At 43.2% G+C, this 21,096-nt stretch overlaps 2 protein-coding genes across 3 annotated transcripts in view; one reads left to right on the top strand and one right to left on the bottom strand.

Moving 5' to 3' along the window:
• Positions 1–21,096, bottom strand: part of CCDC73 (coiled-coil domain containing 73) — a 537,472-nt gene that overhangs the window by 330,354 nt on the left and 186,022 nt on the right. The gene's annotated exons all lie outside the window — the stretch shown is intronic.
• LOC137538913 (BET1-like protein) overlaps positions 1–21,096 on the top strand; it is a 228,127-nt gene that overhangs the window by 163,326 nt on the left and 43,705 nt on the right. The gene's annotated exons all lie outside the window — the stretch shown is intronic.

Here is a 21,096-nt window from a genome sequence, read left to right as displayed (position 1 = left end):
ATTTCGCGAAATCGTAATTACATCATTACGCTCATCTCTATTTGCTATACCTATTGCTCCTTATGTATTTTACTTTGTTGTCATTTTGATTGGTTTTATATGTGTTTGTTAACATATGTTCAGGAGGGATTAGCCTTAGGTGGGGTTGGACACCTATCTTGGTGATCCCTCCCCTTTGTGGGTAGTTTGTGCCCCGCCTATGATTGCTCTTTCCTCCCTTTTTAAACCTGACACTGAGAGCTGTAAACTAGCTATGATTAAGGACCTATGGTCCGAAACATGTCATTTTTATTGAATGTTATGTCAGAGTTTCAGACCATTTTAAAGAGATTCAGTAACATTAAAATAAAATGAAAGAAAACTGATACCTTGGGATGGAGAAGCCTATGGATGGTAATGAGGCTTCCCCTGTCCTCCTCAGCCAGCTCGATCCAGCGCTTGAACCCCTGAACAAACAAAAACTATAATAATATTTGCCACTGCGCGCAGGCACACCCAATCATACTTAGGGATCTTTCACACCAGAGCTGATTTCTGGCGTTTTGTCGCAAAGTAAATAGTCCATAGAGTTTCATTTTACCTTTCACATCTAAATTTGGTGTGTTGTGGTTCGACGCACCTGGGAGCTTTTCATCGTCCGACGCCGGCATTTTCCCATTCGGTGAATTATAACTACCGTCGCTAATAAGCGTCGCACGTCAACTTCCCAATTTCACTCAACGTGTGCACGAAATCGGGTTCGTGCAAGCGTTAGCTAATGTGAAAGAACTCTCGGCTATTTTTGTTGCAGCCTGAGCGAAAAGCACCAAGTGTGTCTGTGCGCGTTGGCAACAGTGGACTTTCTGGGGTCCCACCACTGGATGGCCTCTGCTGAGTAAGATGCGTGAAGCCTCCTTAGGATCCAGAGGCTTTGCCCTGCTGAGGTAAGTATCCCGTAGGGGCACTTTAAAGGGTGTATCTTCAAATAAAAAAATAACATTTTGGCACATTGCTTATTATCCTCCCTGGCAGTAACCTCTAATCAGGCTCGGGGTGGTAAACCGCAGCTCAGAGTGGTAGACCCGAGCCTGACTTGTGGTAGCGACTGGGAAGTCTCTTCGGAGTATAGCGCGCAGCGAGTGTTTCAACTCACGTCCCGGGGATCCAGAGGCCTGCAGCCATTCTCCTTCCTGTCTTCGGAGGCTCTGCATCCCCCAAGTGAGGTCGCCGTTTGTCGTCATGATGACAGACGGCAATCTCACTATAGGGTTACAGCTAAACCTGGAGGACTGAGGGAGAATTGCAGCGCTCGATCCCACTGAGGTGAGTAAGTGCTGGGCTGCTGCAGATCTCTCTAGCAGCATGATTTATTACTGGTTGTAGGGTCTGAAAGGGTGCAAAAAAATTGCAACGCTTTTAGACCCTAAAATCTGGAAATTATCATACCTCCAGGGACGTTAAACTGTTAGATGGTATTTTTAAATCTGTGCCCAGAAATAGGCTTTAAACAATTTTACTACAGGAGCTCAATTTTTCACAAAAACCATATCCTGGTGGATATTTTACAGCTTAGTTATCACCGGCTAGAATTATGCAGAGCTTTAAAACAAAAATTGCTCTCTCGGTGAAGCGATTAGGGAAAAATAAACCATTTTTTCCTTTCTTATTCATATTCCTGCTAACATTTTCCTGCAATATTCAGTGATATAAAAACAAAATTCTCTTACAACAGCTGATCTGTGCTTATCATTCAGCTCACACATAATAAAGGATGTTTCCAACATAAAGTCAACATCATGCTGGCAGATGGATCTCAGCAGGTCGTGACAGGAACGTTAATAAAAATAACATTAGTGTTAGGGAAATATTTCTGCTTTTCTGCACATATTGTAATCACAAAATTCCCTAGCAACAGAGCAAATTACTCCATTAAGGGCATCTTCATAAAAATGTTTTTGTGGCTGGATTCAGGGCCAGGGAAGAAGGAAATAAACAAGGTTTTTGTTTTAATCCTGAGGTTATACAGTATCTCACATTTTTGTATATATTTTATCATATGTTTTCATGGGACAACACTTAGGATATGACACTTTGATACCACGTAAAGTAGTCAGTGTACAGCTTGTATGATAGTGTAAATTTGCTTAATAACTTAACGCACAGCCATGTCTAAACAGCTGCCAACAAAAGTGATTACAATTCTGCCTTAAGTGTCAATATTTTGTGTGCCAATCATTATTTTCCAGCACTTCCTTAACTTTCCTGGGCAAGAAGTTCACTAGAGCTTCACTGGATGCCACTACCTCCTTGATAACATCACAAAGCTGGTGGATATTAGAGACTGCCCTCCTCCACCTTCCTTCTGAGGATGCCCCACAGATGTTCAATAGGGTTTAGGTTTGGAAACATGCTTGGCCAATCCTGCATTTTTATCCTCAGTTTCTTTAGCAAGTCAGTGGTTATCTTGGAGGTGTGTTAGTGTGTTAGGGGTCGTCATTGTGTTGAAATACGGCCCTGCGACCCAGTTTCTGAAGTTTCTGATTATGTTCTGCCTAGTATGTCACAGTACATGTTGGCAATCATGGTTCCCTCAATGAACTGGAGCTCCACAGTGCCTGAAGCAGTTATGCAGACCCAAACCATAACACTCCTACCGCCATGCTTGACTGTAGGCAAGTAACAATAGTCCATGTCCTTAGTCTGCTTGTCTTCAGCAAAGCGTTTGCGGGCTTTTTTGTGTGCATCATCTCTAGAAGAGGCTACCTTCTGGGACAACAGCCATGCAGAATATTTTAATGCAGTGTGCGGTCTATGGTCTGAGCACTGATAGACTGAGATACTGTACATCATAAGCCTGGAACCTAGTACAGGGCTTCTCAGCATTATTACATCATGAACCTCTTAATGAATGATGGTGTTTGCTAAGTACTTCCTGCTGCGGGTAACATCAACTCAAGTAACCCTGTTAATTTTTAGAAAAAGAATATTTAGATGTAGAATGTATTCTCATCAGTGTTCAAGGCGGAAGTTGTATAATTTGTTAATTATTTCACGTCTATACTAATGTAAACAGACCATGTCACCAGGGCCAGTTCAACCCCTGATGGGGCCACAATATATTTGACAACTGGAACTTGTGTTTATTTTCTATTGTGGTCATGACCACTACAAAAAATAGCATTAAATTCTAATGTTAAAGCCTCTTTTCTCTCTTCCTTCTTTCTTTCCCGACAAGTGACACTTTGTGTAACAAATAAATAAACAAACAACAGCTGGGTATGATAGTACTAAAAGCAAAAAAAAAAAAAAAATCTACAGTAGGGTTAGTGATGACTAGTTCAGCACTACCATGCATCTCTTGCTACCCCCTGCTGCAATTTTCTGATATGAGATAGGTGCTTGACTGAGGGAAAAGAAGATAAGCAGAAGCAGTGCTGAACTGGTCAGCACTAAGCCTGCCAGTGATTTTTTTTTTTAAGTGGGTCCGCACTGCTGTAGTCAGTCACTGTCCTTTTTTCCCACCTTTATATGCCAGCCATAATGTTTTCTCAGACTGGAATGGATGAGCCACCACTCTCCACCTGTAACATACAGACTTAAAGGATACCCGAAGTGACATGTGACATGATGAGATAGACATGTGTATGTACAGTGCCTAGCACACAAATAACTATGCTATGTTCCTTTTTTTCTTTCTCTGTCTGAAAGGTGTTATATATCAGGTATGTAAGTGGCTGACTCAGTCCTGACTCAGACAGGAAGTGACTACAGTGTGACCCTCACTGATAAGAAATTCCCCCTTTTTTCTCTTTCTTGCTCTCAGAAGCCATTTTCTGCTAGGAAAGTGTTTTATAGTTGGAATTTCTTATCAGTGAGGGTCAAACCGTAGTCATTTCCTGTCTACAGGTCAGGACTGAGTCAGCCACTTACGTACCTGATATTTAACTCTTTCAGACAGAGAAAGAAAAAAAGGAACACAACATAGTTATTTGTGTGCTAGGCACTGTACATACACGTCTATCTCATCATGTCACATGTCACTTCGGGTATCCTTTAAGGAGATGACATGGCTATGCACCATCCCCACCACATACAAACTGAGATTAAAGAATGCTTAATACCTAAAAGCTTTCTCTGTTTTCTCTAAGTGGCTCTATGGTGGCATAGTGGTTAGCGCTCTTGCCTTGCAGCGCTGGGTCCCCGGTTCGAATCCCAGCCAGGTCAACATCTGCAAGGAGTTTGTATGTTCTCCTCGTGTCTGCGTGGGTTTCCTCTGGACACTCTGGTTTCCTCCCACATCCCAAAAACATACAGATAAGTTAACTGGCTTCCCCCTAAAAATTGGCCCTAGACTATGATACATACATACACAATATAGACATATGACTATGGTAGGGATTAGAATGTGAGCTCCTCCGAGGGACAGTTAGTGACAAGACTATATATACGGTACTCTGTAAAGTACTGCGGCGCTATATAAATACTAAATAATAATAATAATAGTGTACTGGTTACGGGCTTTGCCTTTGTTCAATAAGCCAGCACCTATTTCAGCCAGGAGACCGTGTGCAAGACTTCCGAACACTGCTATTGCCTACTGAGCGTGCCCTGGTGGCTGCAGCTCTCCTCCAAGAGAAAAGTGCGTTATAAATGTTCTGTGTCTTGTCTAAGTTAGCCAATAAATGGTATCATCCTGATCTAAAACTTCTTGCTTTTACTACACTCTCTCTCTCTCTCTCTCTCTCTCTCTCTCTCTCTCTCTCTCTCTCTCTCTCTCTTCTCTCTCTCCAAGTTCCCAATAAACAAAATTGTGGTCATGAATTAGTCAGCACTAGGCCATCTAGTTGTCATTTGTTTCTGCTTTAAGAGGGCATTAAATGCAATAATTTCCAACTTGTAACATGACTCACATGCTGTGGCTGCTCTGCCTCTCTCCTCTCTCAGCAATGTAGGTTAAGTGATCATACTAATGATGCTAGAAGCTACAGCATTTATCAGAAGCTAAAAAGAAAAGCTTGTCTCGATTCTCACTTTAATCACAAGTCCCATACTGTTGAGGTTTTTGGATTATAACTCCGGCAAACTTCCTGTTGGATTTACATCTATACATTTCTGTGTTATTTATATTTCATTGTGTAGATAGCCCAAATATAAATTACAACGTGGAAAACGCAGTTATCAAAAGCATCAGAGGAAACAGGAAACAGAATCTGTGTTCTCTAGGGACATCTTGACAAATTGTTCCCTAAAGAATAGAACATCCATCCATAAACATTAGTTTAGCATATGGAGCTCGTGCCTGTTTCTTGTCTGTATGCAGTGTGTATTTTTCATCCAATCTTCATCTGTAGACTGTAGTTTCACTTTTACTAAACTTTTATATTCTATGTTAGGTCTGTATTTTTGGGACATTAGGTCTGTATTTATATTCTATGTTAAAAGGGAACTCTATGCAAAATGCATAAAAAAGGAATGCTATACCCATGGTAAATTTAAATGAAAATAAAATAAAAATCACCAGTTTTCCTGTATTGGCATGACAACTATGGATGACACTGTGAATTTATTTGTTATTTGTTGTCAATTGATAGCCTGCAGAACAGGAAAATTAATATAAGTTATTGGGATTCAGCATTGTCACTTAGGTATTAGCTAACAGTCACTGCCAGGGTTCATAGTAAATGCAGTTCGGTGTCCAGCAGATAGGTGGTGCAGGAGGCCACATTAGATGTACCATCTAGCTTTACAGCTAGTATAACGTAGTGGGGCTAGAATTTTATTTTAAGATAAAACGAATGCCTCACCCCCACCCCCATGTTTATTCCCAAACACCTTGCATACAAACTAAATCCCCACGAGGCATCATTGATGATCTCACATGGATGCTATCTGTCAAGTTCTTGATATCTGGTATAGAAGGGCCATAGCATCATCTCCTGTAGGGGGTTGATTTTTATATTGTATTGTCAGTTGTTGTGGGGTTGCTTACTCCAGCCAGCAAAAAAAAAAGTAAGCTGTTAAAATCTGACAGCAACAGGTTTTGGACTAGTCCATCTCCTCATTGGGGATTCTCAGGATTTTCTTTGTTTTCAAAAGCGTTTCCTCAACCGCAGTTGCTAAGTCTGACAACATAATGTGCAAGTGAGTAGGGAGGCTGGCAGGTATTTTAACCACTTGCCGACCAGGGGTGATTTGCCTGATCTGTGCTGCGTGGGCTCTACAGCCCGCAGCACAGATCAGTATTATGCCAGGGCGATCAGACTTCCCCCCTTTTTTCCCCACTAGGGGGATGTCCTGCCGGGGGGGTCTGATCGCCGCCGGCCATCTGCGTTTTGCGGGGGGGCTCCTCAAAGCCCCCCTCCGCAGCCATTTCTGCCCTCTGCCTCCTTACCTCCCTCCCTCCCTCTCTCCGTAATGCGCAGGACGGAGTTCCGTCCTGCGCATTGAAGGATAGGCTTCCGCCTATCAGATGCCGGCGATCCCCGGCCAATCAGAGGCCGGGGATTGCCGATCTGCCCTACGGCGCTGCTGCGCAGCAGCGCCGTATGATGTAAACAGCAGGGATTTCTTCCCCGCGTGTTTACATTTTGCCGGCGAGCCGCGATCGGCGGCTCTCCGGCTGTTCACGGAGACACCCTCCGTGAACTGTCATGGAAAGGCCGCTCGCCTTTCGATCGAGCGGCCGTTTCCATGGTAACCCGCAGACGACCAGTTTACGCCGATCGGCGTTAGCTGGTCGTCAAGAGGTTAATATTTTGGCAGTTAAACTGCCTTTGAGAAAATGCTGTTGAAAACAAGTAAAAAACCCTGAGAATCCTCTATGAGGAGATGGAGTAGTCAAAAAAACTGTCGGTTGTCAGATTTTAAAAACGTACTTTTTTCGCTGGAGTGGTCCTTTAACTCGAGCTGTATGTATGAACAAAATTTATAGCGCTGAGCATACTTAAAGAGAAACTCTAACTTTGTTGAGTTCAGCTGTATCTGTTGCTAAGATTAATGGCAAACATTATTTCATCTTGCTTTTCTTGTTTTGCGAGCATGCAAAACACTTCCATTCCACAGCCTTCCTAATAGGCATTGCAAGAAGCAAAAACTTCTCCCAATAATTGCCTTAATCCAGAGGCTAAAAATGATTGACAATGGCTCTTGCCCTATGCCCATTAATCCTCTGCATTTTCTAAACCCAGTTCGGGCAGTTTTAATATGTATTTAAAAAGGCACGGCAGTGAAATGAAGTAAAACGCACTAAATCATTCAGAATACTCACTTTTACAGTCATTTTCCTGAATACAGCATCAGAAACACTCCCTATATCTGTATACCGCTATATATTGAATGTAGCCACGCCCTCCCAGTGATGTTTAGCCAAGGCTAATTAGCTATCTGGAATACTCCCCCACCCACCAAGCATTCTGGGAAAACAGGTATATTTTGTACTGGCTTTAGAACGCTCAGTAAATAAACTTTCCGTAGAGGTTACCTGACAGGACTAAATATGTCACCACCTGTGATACATTTCAGAATGTAAATCAGGGTGAGGTAAGATTTTACAATGGGCAAACGCTGACTAAATAATTTATTAATGAGTATTGTAAAAAAAAAACTAAGCAATATTTTTTATTACTCTAGGTTATTTTCTCTACAGTTCCAATTGTATATACATTGTATTTGAATTATGAATAAAAACATTTTGTAAACATTTTTTTTTCCAAAATAAGACAGGAAATGCACTTCTGTATGGATTCACATCACAGCTTCTCATTTCTTCCTCAGCAATTTCCAGCAGCTAGCTTACTCCCTCCTAGTCAGTCTGAAGCTATCATTGGCTATTATCAGTCAGGAGGAGGGCTGATAGGGGTCTCTACTCCGTCATACTCATAGGGTATGTTACAGGCTAACTGGACATGAGCAGGCAGCTATTAGTCCATAGTAATCTGTGAACTTGTGCACCAGGTCTTATCCTTTTTATTGTGCCAAGAATAATTTTTTTTTTACTTTTTATACAAATTTAATGCACAATAATGCTTATATGAACATAAATGATACTTTGTAGATAAACCAAACAGCAGCTGAAAATAATAATATATGAAGGTCCACTAAAGGCAAAACAAATAAAAAATACAAGCAGAGCTATTGCTGATCAGTGAAGCACTGCCCTGCATTTCTTCATTTCTTAACCTGTTAGTGTTTTCCGTACTGTAGTCACAGGTGTTTCGTCCTTGAGGGCCATATTCATGCCAGTGTTTTGGATGGACTGACCCCCCAACCTTCTCTCTCATGCCAGAGGTAAGACCTCTGCTTTTCTACTGGCCACGTGCACTATAGATTAACATAGGTTGCTGTGCTCCTGTACCGCCTAGCATTAATGAATGAAGGTTTTGAACACCAGTATAAGATCCACAATCCTAGCTCTGACATTAGATGGGTGCCTGGGAAGGAAGGAACCTTCACACACCATACACTATACAAAATATCTCCAGAGATATGGGGCAGTAACACATGCAGCGCAGTTCTATACTAGCCAACACTTGGCCTTCTTGTTATTTGTTTCTGCTTTAAAGTGTACCTGAGGTGACATTATTAGATAAACATACGTGTACAGTGCCAAACATACAAATAACTAGGTTGTGCTCCTTTTCTTGTTTTTCTGTCTTATAGACTTAAATGTTCTTTGGGTTATGGGTTGACATGGTGTCAGTGGAGGCCTGATTAGATGTGTGTGGGGGGGAGGGGGGGTGCCCTAAAATTGTCCCTCCTTCTTATCTAAAAATGTTGGGAGGTATGCAGTTTTGCAGTTTCCCTCCAGTTGGGACCCAATTGGACTATAGTAACCCTCACTGATAAGGAATAACAGCTAGGCCGGGATGTACCATAAGGCACTGTAGGCACAGTGCCACAGGTGCCTGATGATGGAAAGGCGACTCACTCCTCTCAAGTGCCTCCCATCTGCCTTACCTATGAAGAGTCCCGAGCGGAGTGTAAATGAGAGGTTACTCAGCCGGGTCTCGGCATTCCACTGACCAGATCTCCCTTCAGTTGGGGGCACCTCTAGCTACCTAGTACTTGGTGGCACCTCTAGCTACTTAATACTGAGGGTACCTCTGGCTACCTAATACTAAGGTGCACCTGTAGCTACCTATGACAGGTAAGGGAGAAGTGACAGCTGAGCCAGCCAGCACACTTGCGGTGCAGTTCGGAGGGTGTTTGTAGGTTCATGGAGGGCAAAGTCTAGGGTGCCAGGACATCTGTGCCTATAGACTCGTGATGTAAATCAAGGCCTGATAACAGGCATATATGCCACTCTAGTCCCACAGGTATAATCTGAAGAGAAGGGACAAGTAGTGGGGTGATTACTGCAAGATCCCTGCTGTCTTTTTGGCAAAGAAGTGAAGAGAAATCTACCCGATGGGTTACTACCAGCAACAAGAGATATACAGGATAATCAGCCTTTTCCTAGGTTCTTCAAAGCTAAAAAGGAAAGTTTGCCTTGATTCTCATTTTTCCCGAGTCCTAATGTTTAGGTTTTCAGAATATAATTCTGGCAAACATACTGTTAGACTTCCATCTATATATTTTCTGTGATATTTATATTTCATTGTATAGATAGTCCAAAGATAAACTACAACATGGAAAACACAGTTATCAAAAGCATCAAAGGAGTTACAGGGAAAAGAAATCTACAATCCTCTAGAGGCCATTATCAAAATCTTGACAAATTGTTCCCAGATGAATGGAACATCCTTGCATATACATTAGTTTAACATGTGGCAATTGTGCTTGTTTCCTGTCCATACACCATGCAGTATGTTTTATGGAATAATTGTAATTTTTAGTAAAGTTTTATACCTATGTTGAAAAGGAGCTCTGCCAGCCAATTGAGAAAGTCCCAGTCATTCCCTGTTGTGCACAAATACAACTAAATGGTCCAACTGCTAGACTGAGGGACCGCTCTGACTGATTGTCAGTGTTAGGGACAGGAGAAACAAGATGCTGTCTACTTAACACTAAAGGTGCCCATACATGGTACAATTTTTTTCGATTAGACAATTTAGCTCGTTTATTCCGTTAGATAAAATATAAAGATTTTTCCAACACGTCTGATTAGATTTTTAGTGAAAAAACTGGATAATCATTTGTTTTTCTTGATTGAAAAAAAAAGATTATTTTCAACTTTCATTCGATTCAATCATTTTGGTCAAATAAACGTGACAATTTTATGTTTTTATTGTACCGTGTATAGGCACCATAAGGCTGGGTTTCCACTGACATGCTGCATCAGTTCTCGGACATGAACGGCTATGGGGATTTGGGTGCATTGTGTGAAAAACTGCACAATATTGAGATGCAGCCTATTGATTTCAATAGGCTGCTATTCCACATCCAAATATGCCTGTGGGAAACTGCTGCGGATTTGCTGCAGTGAAAACTCGCCCTAAGGCCCCGTTTACACTTCAGTTGGTATGCGTTAGTACGCGTTAGTGCACGTTGGTACGCGTTTTTCCATAGCAGTGCATTGGGAAGAAGATTTCAGTTAAAACGTGTTGTGTAAGGGCCCGTTTCCACTAGGAGCGGTGCGATGCGGCTACATAGCCGCATCGCACCGCGGGTGTGCTGAAACACATGCACGCCAGTGGAAGAGTTTGCACTGCGTGCATGTTGTGCGGTGCGGAGCGATCCGAAAATCTGCAGTATGCTGAAGATTTTCGCACGGCCGCATCCGCCCACAGCAGCGTCCCATCTCCTCAATTCACTTCACACAGAAGTGATGCTGCCGGCGGCGGAAGTGATGCGATGCGGCTAGATAGCCGCATTCGCATCACTTACTAGTGGAAACGGGCCCTAAAAGAGGCCATAGGAAAACATGGGCATTACTTTGAAAATCAGTTTTCTTACAGTTATAAGCAAGAAGTTTTAAATCAGGATGATACCATTTACAGTTATAACTGAGAGCAACTGATTAAAGGGATACTGTAGGGGGGTCGGGGGAAAATTAGTTGAACTTACCTGGGGCTTCTAATGGTCCCCCGCAGACATCCTGTGCCCGCGCAGCCACTCACCGATGCTCCGGCCCCGCCTCCTGTTCACTTCTGGAATTTCAGACTTTAAAGTCTGAAAACCACTGCGCCTGAGTTGCCGTGTCCTCGCTCCCGCTGATGTCACCAGGAGTGTATAGCACAAGCCAGTATGGTCTGTTCCTGCGCAGTACACTCCTGGTGACATCAGCAGGAGCGAGGACACGGCAACGCAGGCGCAGTGGTTTTCAGACTTTAAAGTCTGAAATTCCAGAAAAAAACAGGAGGCGGGGCCGGAGCATCGGTGAGTGGCTGCGCGGGCACAGGATGTCTGCGGGGGACCATTAGAAGCCCCAGGTAAGTTCAACTCATTTTCCCCCGACCCCCTACAGTATCCCTTTAAGTGTAAAAGGGCCCTTAGAAACAGGAATTAGAGGGAGGCACACTGTAACTTACAGCAGAGACTGGTGGCCGTGTACAACAACTGACTGAGATTGTAGGAAGGGGTTGTGGGAGCACTGCATTGTGGTGTTGGAGCAGTAACTGCCGTGAAGAGGGCCTGTGACTGTTGTGGGTAGCCTGTGACTGGAGAATTTGCGGGGTTGGGTTTGCCTTTTGCCCCTGGGAGGTGCCTAATATTACTATTGGGGTTTGGCAAACAATGGGCATAGTTACAGAAGGTTGTTGCAGGGACTAATAATTAGCATCATTTAAAGGAACATAGCACAAAGTTACATGTTGTAGGCACTGTTTTAATGTGCCACACTTACTATACTGAAACAACATGCCTCATATAGAGTATTGTGCTATAAGTAAGCATCGCTGCTTCTAGTTTTTCAGATGGCTTGACCTAGACTTGTGATCCACTAAAGCATGGGGGCGTGCATAGAAAATGGTAGCAGTAGATTAGAATATTGTCATTACAGACCTGCTGTATAATTTTAGGATCAATGACTCTTCATTGCTGCAGGGCCTCTCCTTTCCTAGCTCAGCAATACTGACACCTCTCCTGTTTCAGGTGGCCGCGGCTCCCTTCTAAAACTGGCGGAGATAGGTCCCTACCTAAAACATGCCGTCTTTTAGAGCATTCAATAATTTGTATGCATACAATATGTGTGGTCAGTCAGGCTTCACACGTAACAAAATGTGTGTGCATTTTGTGATTTTTCAATGGCATTGCATCTGCAACTTTAGAAGCTTTTTTTGCTTTAAAAAGACGCCTATTTGGTAAGTTTAGTAGGTTGTACAGTTTCAAAGTTTCATTCAATCAGACGGCTGTTATAAGTCCTCTGCTGCCATCTAGTGAAATATTTGCCTAACTACAAAGGTAGTTATAGATAGAAGCCTATCGATGGTAAATGAGACCTCTGGCTTTCATGCAAATTGCATGCAGTTTGGAACTGGGCCAATCAAAACCATCAGGAAGTGCATATGAGTCAGCTCTTTATTACATTTTGCATTGTTTATACAGGAGGCTCACATTTTAAAGGTATGTAAAGGACAACTGAAGTGAGAATATGGAGGCTGCCATATTTATTTCCTTTTAAACAATACCAGTTGCCTGGCAGTCCAGCTGGTCTATTTGGCTACAGTAGTGTTTGAATAACAAGGGTCTATGGCTAAAAGTATTAGAGACAGAGGATCAGCAAGATTCCCGTCAAATGGTATTGTTTAAAAGGAAATAAATATGGCAGCCTCCATATTCCTCTTGTTACAGGTGTCCTTAAAGAGAACCCGAGGTGGTTTATTGGGGGCACATGGGACGCAGAGGCATGTTCTCTGCCTCATGACATGCCTCTGTGTCCCCACACTGCCACTCTCTGCCCCCCACCGCCACGCTATTGTCCCCCTAGGTAGGGACAATATTTGTCGAAATCTTGGAGGTAAACATGTGGGAGAGGGTTTCCCTGTTGAATACGCCATACAGGGGCGTTCCAGCAGGGCTTCCAGAGCAGCCATTGGGCAGCTCTCTCTCCCTGACCATGCCCCCTGCCACACTCCGCCTCCCTGCACACTGTGAATGAGAGAATGGATCTCTCAATCCAGCATCGTGCCCCAGAGGTCAGGAAAGTGAAAATGGGCCATTGCAGCCCACAGGAGCGGCGGTTTTGGAGGCTACCTGATCAGGTGCCTAGTTTTTCATGAGCCCACCTTGGGCTCTCTTTAAGGGCCAGTTCACACTTGATTAACAAATGTACCCGTTCGGGGCGGTTGTTTAAGCGGAGCAGTAAGCGAATCCTATAGGAAGTGTTTCTGATGCTGAAACCAGGATAATTAATGTTAAAGTGGGGATTCTGTATAATTCTTTGCATTCTACTATATGGCACTGAAGTTCCCATTTAATACTTTTTAACATTACGAAACTAAAAATAAACTTAGTAGTATTATGGAAGGGAACTTATGTCGGTTCAGATAGGGATTCCATACTAGGTGTTTGCATCTAGCAAGTGTAACCTAAGGTCGGTCCTGAGTCTGATAGCCCCCCCCCCCCCCCCCAAAAAAAAGTTAATGGTACTCTATTTACTCTTTATTCTGGGGTTCCTGGTGATGGTCTCCTGACAGACTGAAACTGCTTCAGAGTTGCAGCCACTTAGGGCACTCTCCGCAGGCAACCAGGAGCATTTGGGAGCCTTGCCCAAAGACTCCTTATTGTTTCACATACTGGCTTGAGATGGAATTCCAACCCTGGTCAAAGTCTTGAACCCCACATCAATGGCAGCACCATTAACCAGTACACTATCTCATAATAAAGATTGGGTGCTCTCCAATATCAGGACAGTGCCTACTGGATGAGGAATGGCTTAGACCGGCACACTGCCTGGCAGTCCGAGCAGAGTAGAGAAGAGTATCTTGTCCTCATGTTTGAGGTCTTCTGGCAAAGACTAGTTGTATGTAGCAGCATTTTTCATAAACCACCCTCAGAACTAAGGTAATTAATTGCCCAGCAATTCAGGGTACTCTGAAAATCTTGTAAATCACCATTAATCATTTGACATTTTCACAAAATGAACAGGACAAAATAATCTGGTTTTAATTGGATTTATTAAAATAATTAAAATCATCTATAGAAACAATAGTAATTAAAATACTTTTCAGGTTCTGCAAAAAATATTGTGAAATATCTACACAAAAATATTTCTCTTTATTATACATATATTGTACAGTCACATTCCATAAATACAGATGTTTGAAAAATACTGGAATAAATTAGTCATTGTGCTCTGATTATAAGACTTAGCCTGCCTTAAAGTGAACTAAGCACTACATTTTGAAGACTTCTTAAAAGAACCTCTCACTAAAGGAGGTTTGTTAATTGTGTGGGCTTAGGGGGTGCAGCAGGCATTTACTTACCTATGGGGCTGCTCTGTAGCCCCCCCCCCATCATCTATATGGAGGCTTCTATTTTCTATCCCCCATGCCGCAAACCCGTCCCCAGCATGCATTGCGGCTGCCAGGGACAGATAGAAGATGGTGGCTTCCATATGGATGGAGGAGCTACATAGCAGGCTACCATCAGTAAGCAATTGCATGCTGCACCCCAAAATCCTGCTCAGTTAAAAAAAACTCCCTTAGGGGTAAATTTCTGAGCATATGAGCATCCAGGTGCTCAGTATGCTTTAATGCCAGATTTATAAAGGTAACCAGTGACAGGATTAAGTCTAGTAAACATTACCCTACATGAATGAAGGCACACAGGGTAATAGTACGTACTGCTGTAGAGCAACAGAGATGCCATCAGGTGGTCCGTTCTCTCCTGCGCTTCAGCACTAATTTACCATGATGGACAACCTCACTAGCCAGTAGTGAGGCAGGGAGTAAGGGAGGTATGAAGCTATTCTTAGCTGCACACTGAATAGTTGGGATTTTTCACAGCAATAATACACAACCTGGGTTTTAGAGCTACTGAAGTCCTCTGAAACAGATTTAACATGCATGGCAATCCGGGCTGGAGTTTTGGAAAACCACAAAGGCCTAGATCTTGGGCTGCTGCTACTCAAAAAGGTGATTGGACACAGTAAGGGGGGTGGGGGGGGGGGGGGGGTTGCTGCTTATGGAAGAGCAGGCTGCAAAGTTGCAAACGAGAGCAACAATTGTAAGAGGGGAGCTGCTGTCTAAAGAAGCTGTACAGGACAGGGGCTTCTGTACATGATTATTTGTGATCTATTAACATAATCCATGCATATGCATGTGACTTATAGAAGCCAGGGCTACACCTGGATTGGGATGGGGTGCCAGCATATGGAAGAGCAGCCAAAAACAAGAGAATTGGCCCAGGGTGAGAAAAAGTATAAATCAAGCTTTGGTGGCAATAGTAGCCATCCTGGGTTTTTCGGGCTACTGGTGTGCTCTGAAACACATTTAAGAGTGAATGCATATAGTTCAAACAACATTGTACACATGTGGCTGACTGCACAATATCTGCCCAACAAATGTCTGACTTTATCCGCCAGATGGATTGGGCAAGATGCCTGAAGTCGTTTGGTCATCATTGAGGTTTTGCTAATTGTTTTGCACACGAATGTGAACCAATACTGTGAAAGCTGTAGTTTATCGGACGTTTCAAACAAATGTAGTTTAGCATGTGTACAAGGTTTTACACAACACTTCACTTCCAGAGTGCTGTAAAGCAGCCAGAAAATATATCTTAAAGGATACCAGAGCCCAAAACATTAGGAGAACCATGCAAGGGGAACTGTGCTAATGCCCACCGCTCCCTCCGTTCCTCTCTTTCTCTCTCCTTTCATAGGCCAGTGCAGGCGCAGTGATGCCCGACTCCAGCGACCAAGAGGAGGCTGCCAGCCGGGCTTTAGGTATGAAAGGAGGCATGAAGAGGAGAACGGGGGGAGCGGCGGCCTCAGCACAGCTTCCCTTACATGCCTGCTCCCTCCGTTTCTCCTAATGTTTTGGGCTCTGGTATCCTTTATAGAGCTGAATTCCAATGCGCTGGGAGCAAATGCCGTATTCTCCTTTTTCAGCTTTACATAGTGCAAATAAAGTCCCTAGAACCTTGTACAGACATTAGGACCAATTAGCAGTAGGAGCACCTCCTTACCTTAAGAAGTGTCACCGCCACTTAACAATTTATTATAAATATATATTAACCACTGGGCCCCGCTTATTTTCCAGCTGGTTTGTAGCTACTCTTCCCATCCTTTGGAAAGATAATGATGGTATCCAATTTAGGTGTTTCAAGACAGCAGAAGAGCAATCTCATACAGTGACTGACAATAGGGATTTGGTCCTACGCCTCAAAATAAATAAAAAACCCTCAACGTCATTTAGTGGCTTCCAGGCACAATAACTGGTACCAAGTGTCTGAATGCCTTAAGCAGGTATGCATAACTGTATTTTTTTTCTTTGTTTAAAGCAGTCTGAGAATTTTAACTCCTTTTTTTAAAGAGAACCAGAGGTGGATCTTCGGGGGGGGGGGGCAGATGGGACACAGAGGCATGTCCTCTGACTAATGACATTGCTCTGTGTCCCACAACCGCCGCTCTCTGCCAGACCCCAACCCCCCGGCCGTGCTATAGCCCACATTTATCGCTAACTCGTAGGTAAACACAGGGGAGAAGAATTCCCTTTCCTCTCTCCCAGCCCCCCCCCCCCCCCCCCCCGACGTCGCAATGAGAGACACTCAGTCTCTCAGTGCAGCGTTGTGACCTATAGGTCACGAAAGTGAAAGTGGGCCATTGAGGCCCACAAGAGCGGCGGTTTTTTTGCAGCTACCTGATCCGCTCAGCCCCGCAGATCAGGTAGCCTATTTTTTTATTATTTTTTTTTCATTTTTTGAGCCCACCTCAGGCTCTTTTTAAGTACAAACTGGAAGTGTGTGGCATGGTAACGTACCCACTTCCCAAATTTGAAAAATGTACATATGAACATTAACTACTTCTAAATTTGTATGTAAACAAACTTTTTCACATTTTACTTGAGGAAAGAGCTGTATTTCCTGAGATTGCAGCACTGCCACCTGCTGGAAAAGTCAGATATCCCATAGTATGACATGATGTATACAAGTATCTTTTCAGATGAAGATGGACTTTATTTAGTCCTCTTTGTAGATTGTTAATGGGTGAATGCTGACAAGTTACAGCAATTCCTTATAATAATGGATGGAAACCATGTACTAGCCATACCTTCTGAAAGGCAAATTGTAAAGCAAATGAATCCCTGAAACTGCATCTAAAGATTTAAGGAAGAAGGTAGTGGAGAGGTATAAGCTCCTGATGTACCGGTAATTATGAAAATATCAACTATTCTACTTCACTATTCAAGTTAAACTTTGGCTTTGTTCCTACCACTTGCAAAACTGTCTTCTGGATCCTGTGTGATGGCCAGCTTTACCGACCTACAGGAAAACTCGAGAGACTAACTTTACTTTCTGTTAATCTGACATGCTGTTATTGTGAATGAATATGATTATTATCGTATCGTATGCTCAATCTGCATTGCACAAGGTGGTGACAGGCTTTAGGTTATACTTGCAGTTTGCTAGTTAACAGTTGGAACTCTGTCCAAAATTTTGTGTTGGATAGAGATAAGGAGTGCAAAACTACTGATATAGGTCTTTTTCTTCCTTGGTCTGGGTCCTGCTTGGAAAGATTTGCCTACACCTTCTATCTTATGGAATATTATCACCCAGACCATGAAGTGAGTGCATCTCCCTAAAGGCTCGTATATACGTTTGACTAAAGTCGACTGAGGCGGTCGATAACGATTGCTTCAGCTGATAAACAAGTGTGTGTACGGCAGCCCAGACCCCCAACCCGCAAGCGTTCCGCCTGGCAAATCGACTCACCCAACGTGCAGCAAACGTCTGAGGACTTTGATGTCAGGCAGCTACCCTGCATGACATCACGCACGCCCTGCGCAGTCATCCCTTTGCTGCCACCCCCCCTTTCTGCATAGCAACAGCACACAACGTCAGCTACATAGCTAACAGGCGTCTGTACAGGCTGCCCCACACGTCACACGCACCCATCTTTGCACCTTAAGAGTTGCAAAAAAAGGAGTTATTCTTTTACCATTGGTAACTCTCACTCTTCTCCTATTACTGCATGGTATAGTATTGTGAGTGTGATATACTAATCTAACACTAGGGAAACACCATACAGTAAAGCAGCAGAACAAGTATTACTTGACATTAGTGATGATCAAAATGTGCTAATTACACAAAATTTGATGTAAAATGTTACCACTAGGGTTACACATAACTACGATTTTGAAATTCAAATGATTTTGTGCATTCCAATCGAAATTTTACGCAATTTTGTAAATTACGTTGAAGTCAATACCAACAACGTAGTGGTTGGTGGTTAATAGCAAAGCCCCCATACATGCTATTGCTATCAAAATTGTTAGGTATGTGAAGGGAAAAAAAATATTCAAAAAGACCTTACAGTTTTTCAGAAAACCGATTTAAAAAAAATAAAGGAGAAAAAGTTTTAAAACTAGGTAAAAAAATCACATTTTGCTGCAGTACACTTTAACATGTACTAGTTCTGACCTCTGTACACACATTATACACTTTCAGAAAATGGACACTATTGGGTCCCTCCCAAGCCTCTTTAACTCCTTGTCAACCATGCAGGCTGGTATAGCCAGAATGCAGAAACCAGACTGCTTGGTCCATGCTATTGGGAGGCTCTAGAAGAAGGGGGTGGCAAATCCTTCCCATCTTCCCCAGAGCCTTTGTCCAAACAGTGGACAAGGGGCTCATCCCCACCTCTGGTGCCCAGGAGGATGGTGGTGGTAACTACCCCAATGTTTGTAGGTGTGGGCCCAAGGGGAGAAGAGTTCACGGTGGCCTCTGGTGGTCAGATGCCCGTCCACTACTCAGATGAAATGGGTATAGGGGTACTGAAATAACCCTTACCACTAAGCGAGTTAAAAAAGACACAACCACAAGAAAAGTAGCTTATTGTTAATTAACCACAAATTGCTACCTTTAGTAAACGTTCCCATAACAATAACTAAACTATAGCAAGCACACTCCCCAGCCCCCCCCCCCCCCCGTCTATTGCCACCAGGACCCGCTCTATACCCCCTTCCCCAGAGAAACCACCACACGCTCAGCCCACTGACACAGATCACATTGCGCACAGCTAACCCTGACATCCGCCCCCGGGCCTAAACCCTTTTGGGCACTGGTGATGGGAATGTTATGGACAAAGGCTCTGGTTGCTTTGTCACCCCTCTCTTTCAGAGTCCCTTCATATCATAGACCAGGCGGACTGATATAGCTCAGGCTGCGGAGCCCCAGGCGGTCCGGGCTCTACAATCTGGCTATACTAGACTGCATGGGTGACAAGGGGTTAAAGGAACTTTGGAGGAGGGACCCCACGCTGTCTGTTTTCTTAAAATGTATATGGTGCATGTATAGAGCTTTGAAGGAGTATATATTAACCATTTCTGCCGCCCGAACGTGATGGTCATGTCCAGGCGGCTGCGGTGACACGCTCCCGTGCGTGATCGCAGGCGCGCCCCTGTGCTGTCCCCCGGTAACCCTAAGATCAGTGAACGGGAACCTATGAGCATTTCAGTGCATGCTTTTCAGCCTTCTCTTTTAATAACTAGGGTTATACAGGGGCAGCCATTAGCAATTCCTCCATTGCTGGACACCACCTACTCCACTAGTTTGCCGGATTTTGTCCAGCAATTTGAATGGAAGGGAGGGGTTCCTACAATAAATGTAAAATATTTTATATTTGTCATCATGCAACTGAAAAAAGGCTGCTATTTATCATTATAATTTAGAAAATAGATTTTATTTCTGAAATCTTGTATTTTTAATTTGGGTCCACTTTAACTGTTTATTTCCCACACCAAAATATTACCCAAATAAAAATTTTAATGGAGAGAAAAAAAAAAAAAAAAAGACAGAAATAGTTACCCAAGGGTCTGAACTTTTTAAATATGCATTTGAAGGGGGTATACTACGAACATTTTTAAATTATAAGCTTGTAAATAGTGATGGACGCAAAATGGAAAAAATGCACCTTTATTTCCAAATAAAATATTGGCGCCATACATTGTGATAGGGACAAAATTTAAATGGTGTCATAACCGAAACAAACGGGAAAATAAAATACATAGGTTTTAATTATGGTAGCGTAAATTATTTTAAAGCTATAATGGAAGAAAACTGAGAAATAATGTTATTAGCGAATGAATGGGAGGTGAAAATTGCTCTGATGCATAAGGTGAAAAATCCCTAAAATGGTTAAAGTGTACCTTAGATAAGGCAAAAGGAAAAATGTATACATACTTTGAACTGCAACGCAGCAAAATGTCATTTTACAGAGTTTAAAAAACATTTTACTATGAATTTGTAAATTCGATTTTTCCAAAAACTACAAGATCTTTTTGAATATATATTTTTGACTTGTTACCACTATTCCCCTCCACATACCTAGCGATTTTGGTGACAATAGCTTGTATGGGGCTTTGCTATTAACCGCTAAAGTCAGCAGTACTGACTTAAATACAGAATTACAGGCAAGGGTGAAATTATGAACCCATAATTATGGAATTACGATTTTTTCCAAAATGCATTATGATTTTGCAGATTACAATGTGAAATTATGATTATGCTAAATTTGTGCTCATCCCTACTTTACATCTTCCTGATATCACTGCATGCATTGCAAGGTGCATGTGCTGCTACTGCTATTTTTGCTAGATTCAATGTTTATATCAAATGTAACGTCCAATCTACTGAAAACTGCACGGTGCAAATCTACCTTAAAGGGAACCAGAGACGCCGGCCATAGAAAAAGAAAAAAGATTTCATACATACCTGGGGCTTCTTCCAGCCCCATAAGCCTGGATCGCTCCCACGCCGCCATCCTCCGCTTCCTGGATCAGCCGGTACCGGGTCCCGTCACTTCCGGCGGACGCGGCCAATTGTCCGCATGATCAGGGGCTCCCTCCATATCCTTACGCGCGCGACTGCGCAGTACGCAGTCGCACGCGTAAGGGTATGTCGGGAGCCTCTGTGATGCGGACAATTGGCCGCGTGCTGCCGCCGACTGGCCGAAACTACGGGACCCCGAACTGGCTGATACAGGAAGCGGAGGACGGCGGCGTGGGAGCGATCCGTGCG

The sequence above is a fragment of the Hyperolius riggenbachi genome, chromosome 11 (genome assembly GCF_040937935.1).
Source record: "Hyperolius riggenbachi isolate aHypRig1 chromosome 11, aHypRig1.pri, whole genome shotgun sequence".
Lineage (NCBI taxonomy): Eukaryota > Metazoa > Chordata > Amphibia > Anura > Hyperoliidae > Hyperolius > Hyperolius riggenbachi.
This window is presented reverse-complemented; position numbering and strand designations above follow the sequence as displayed.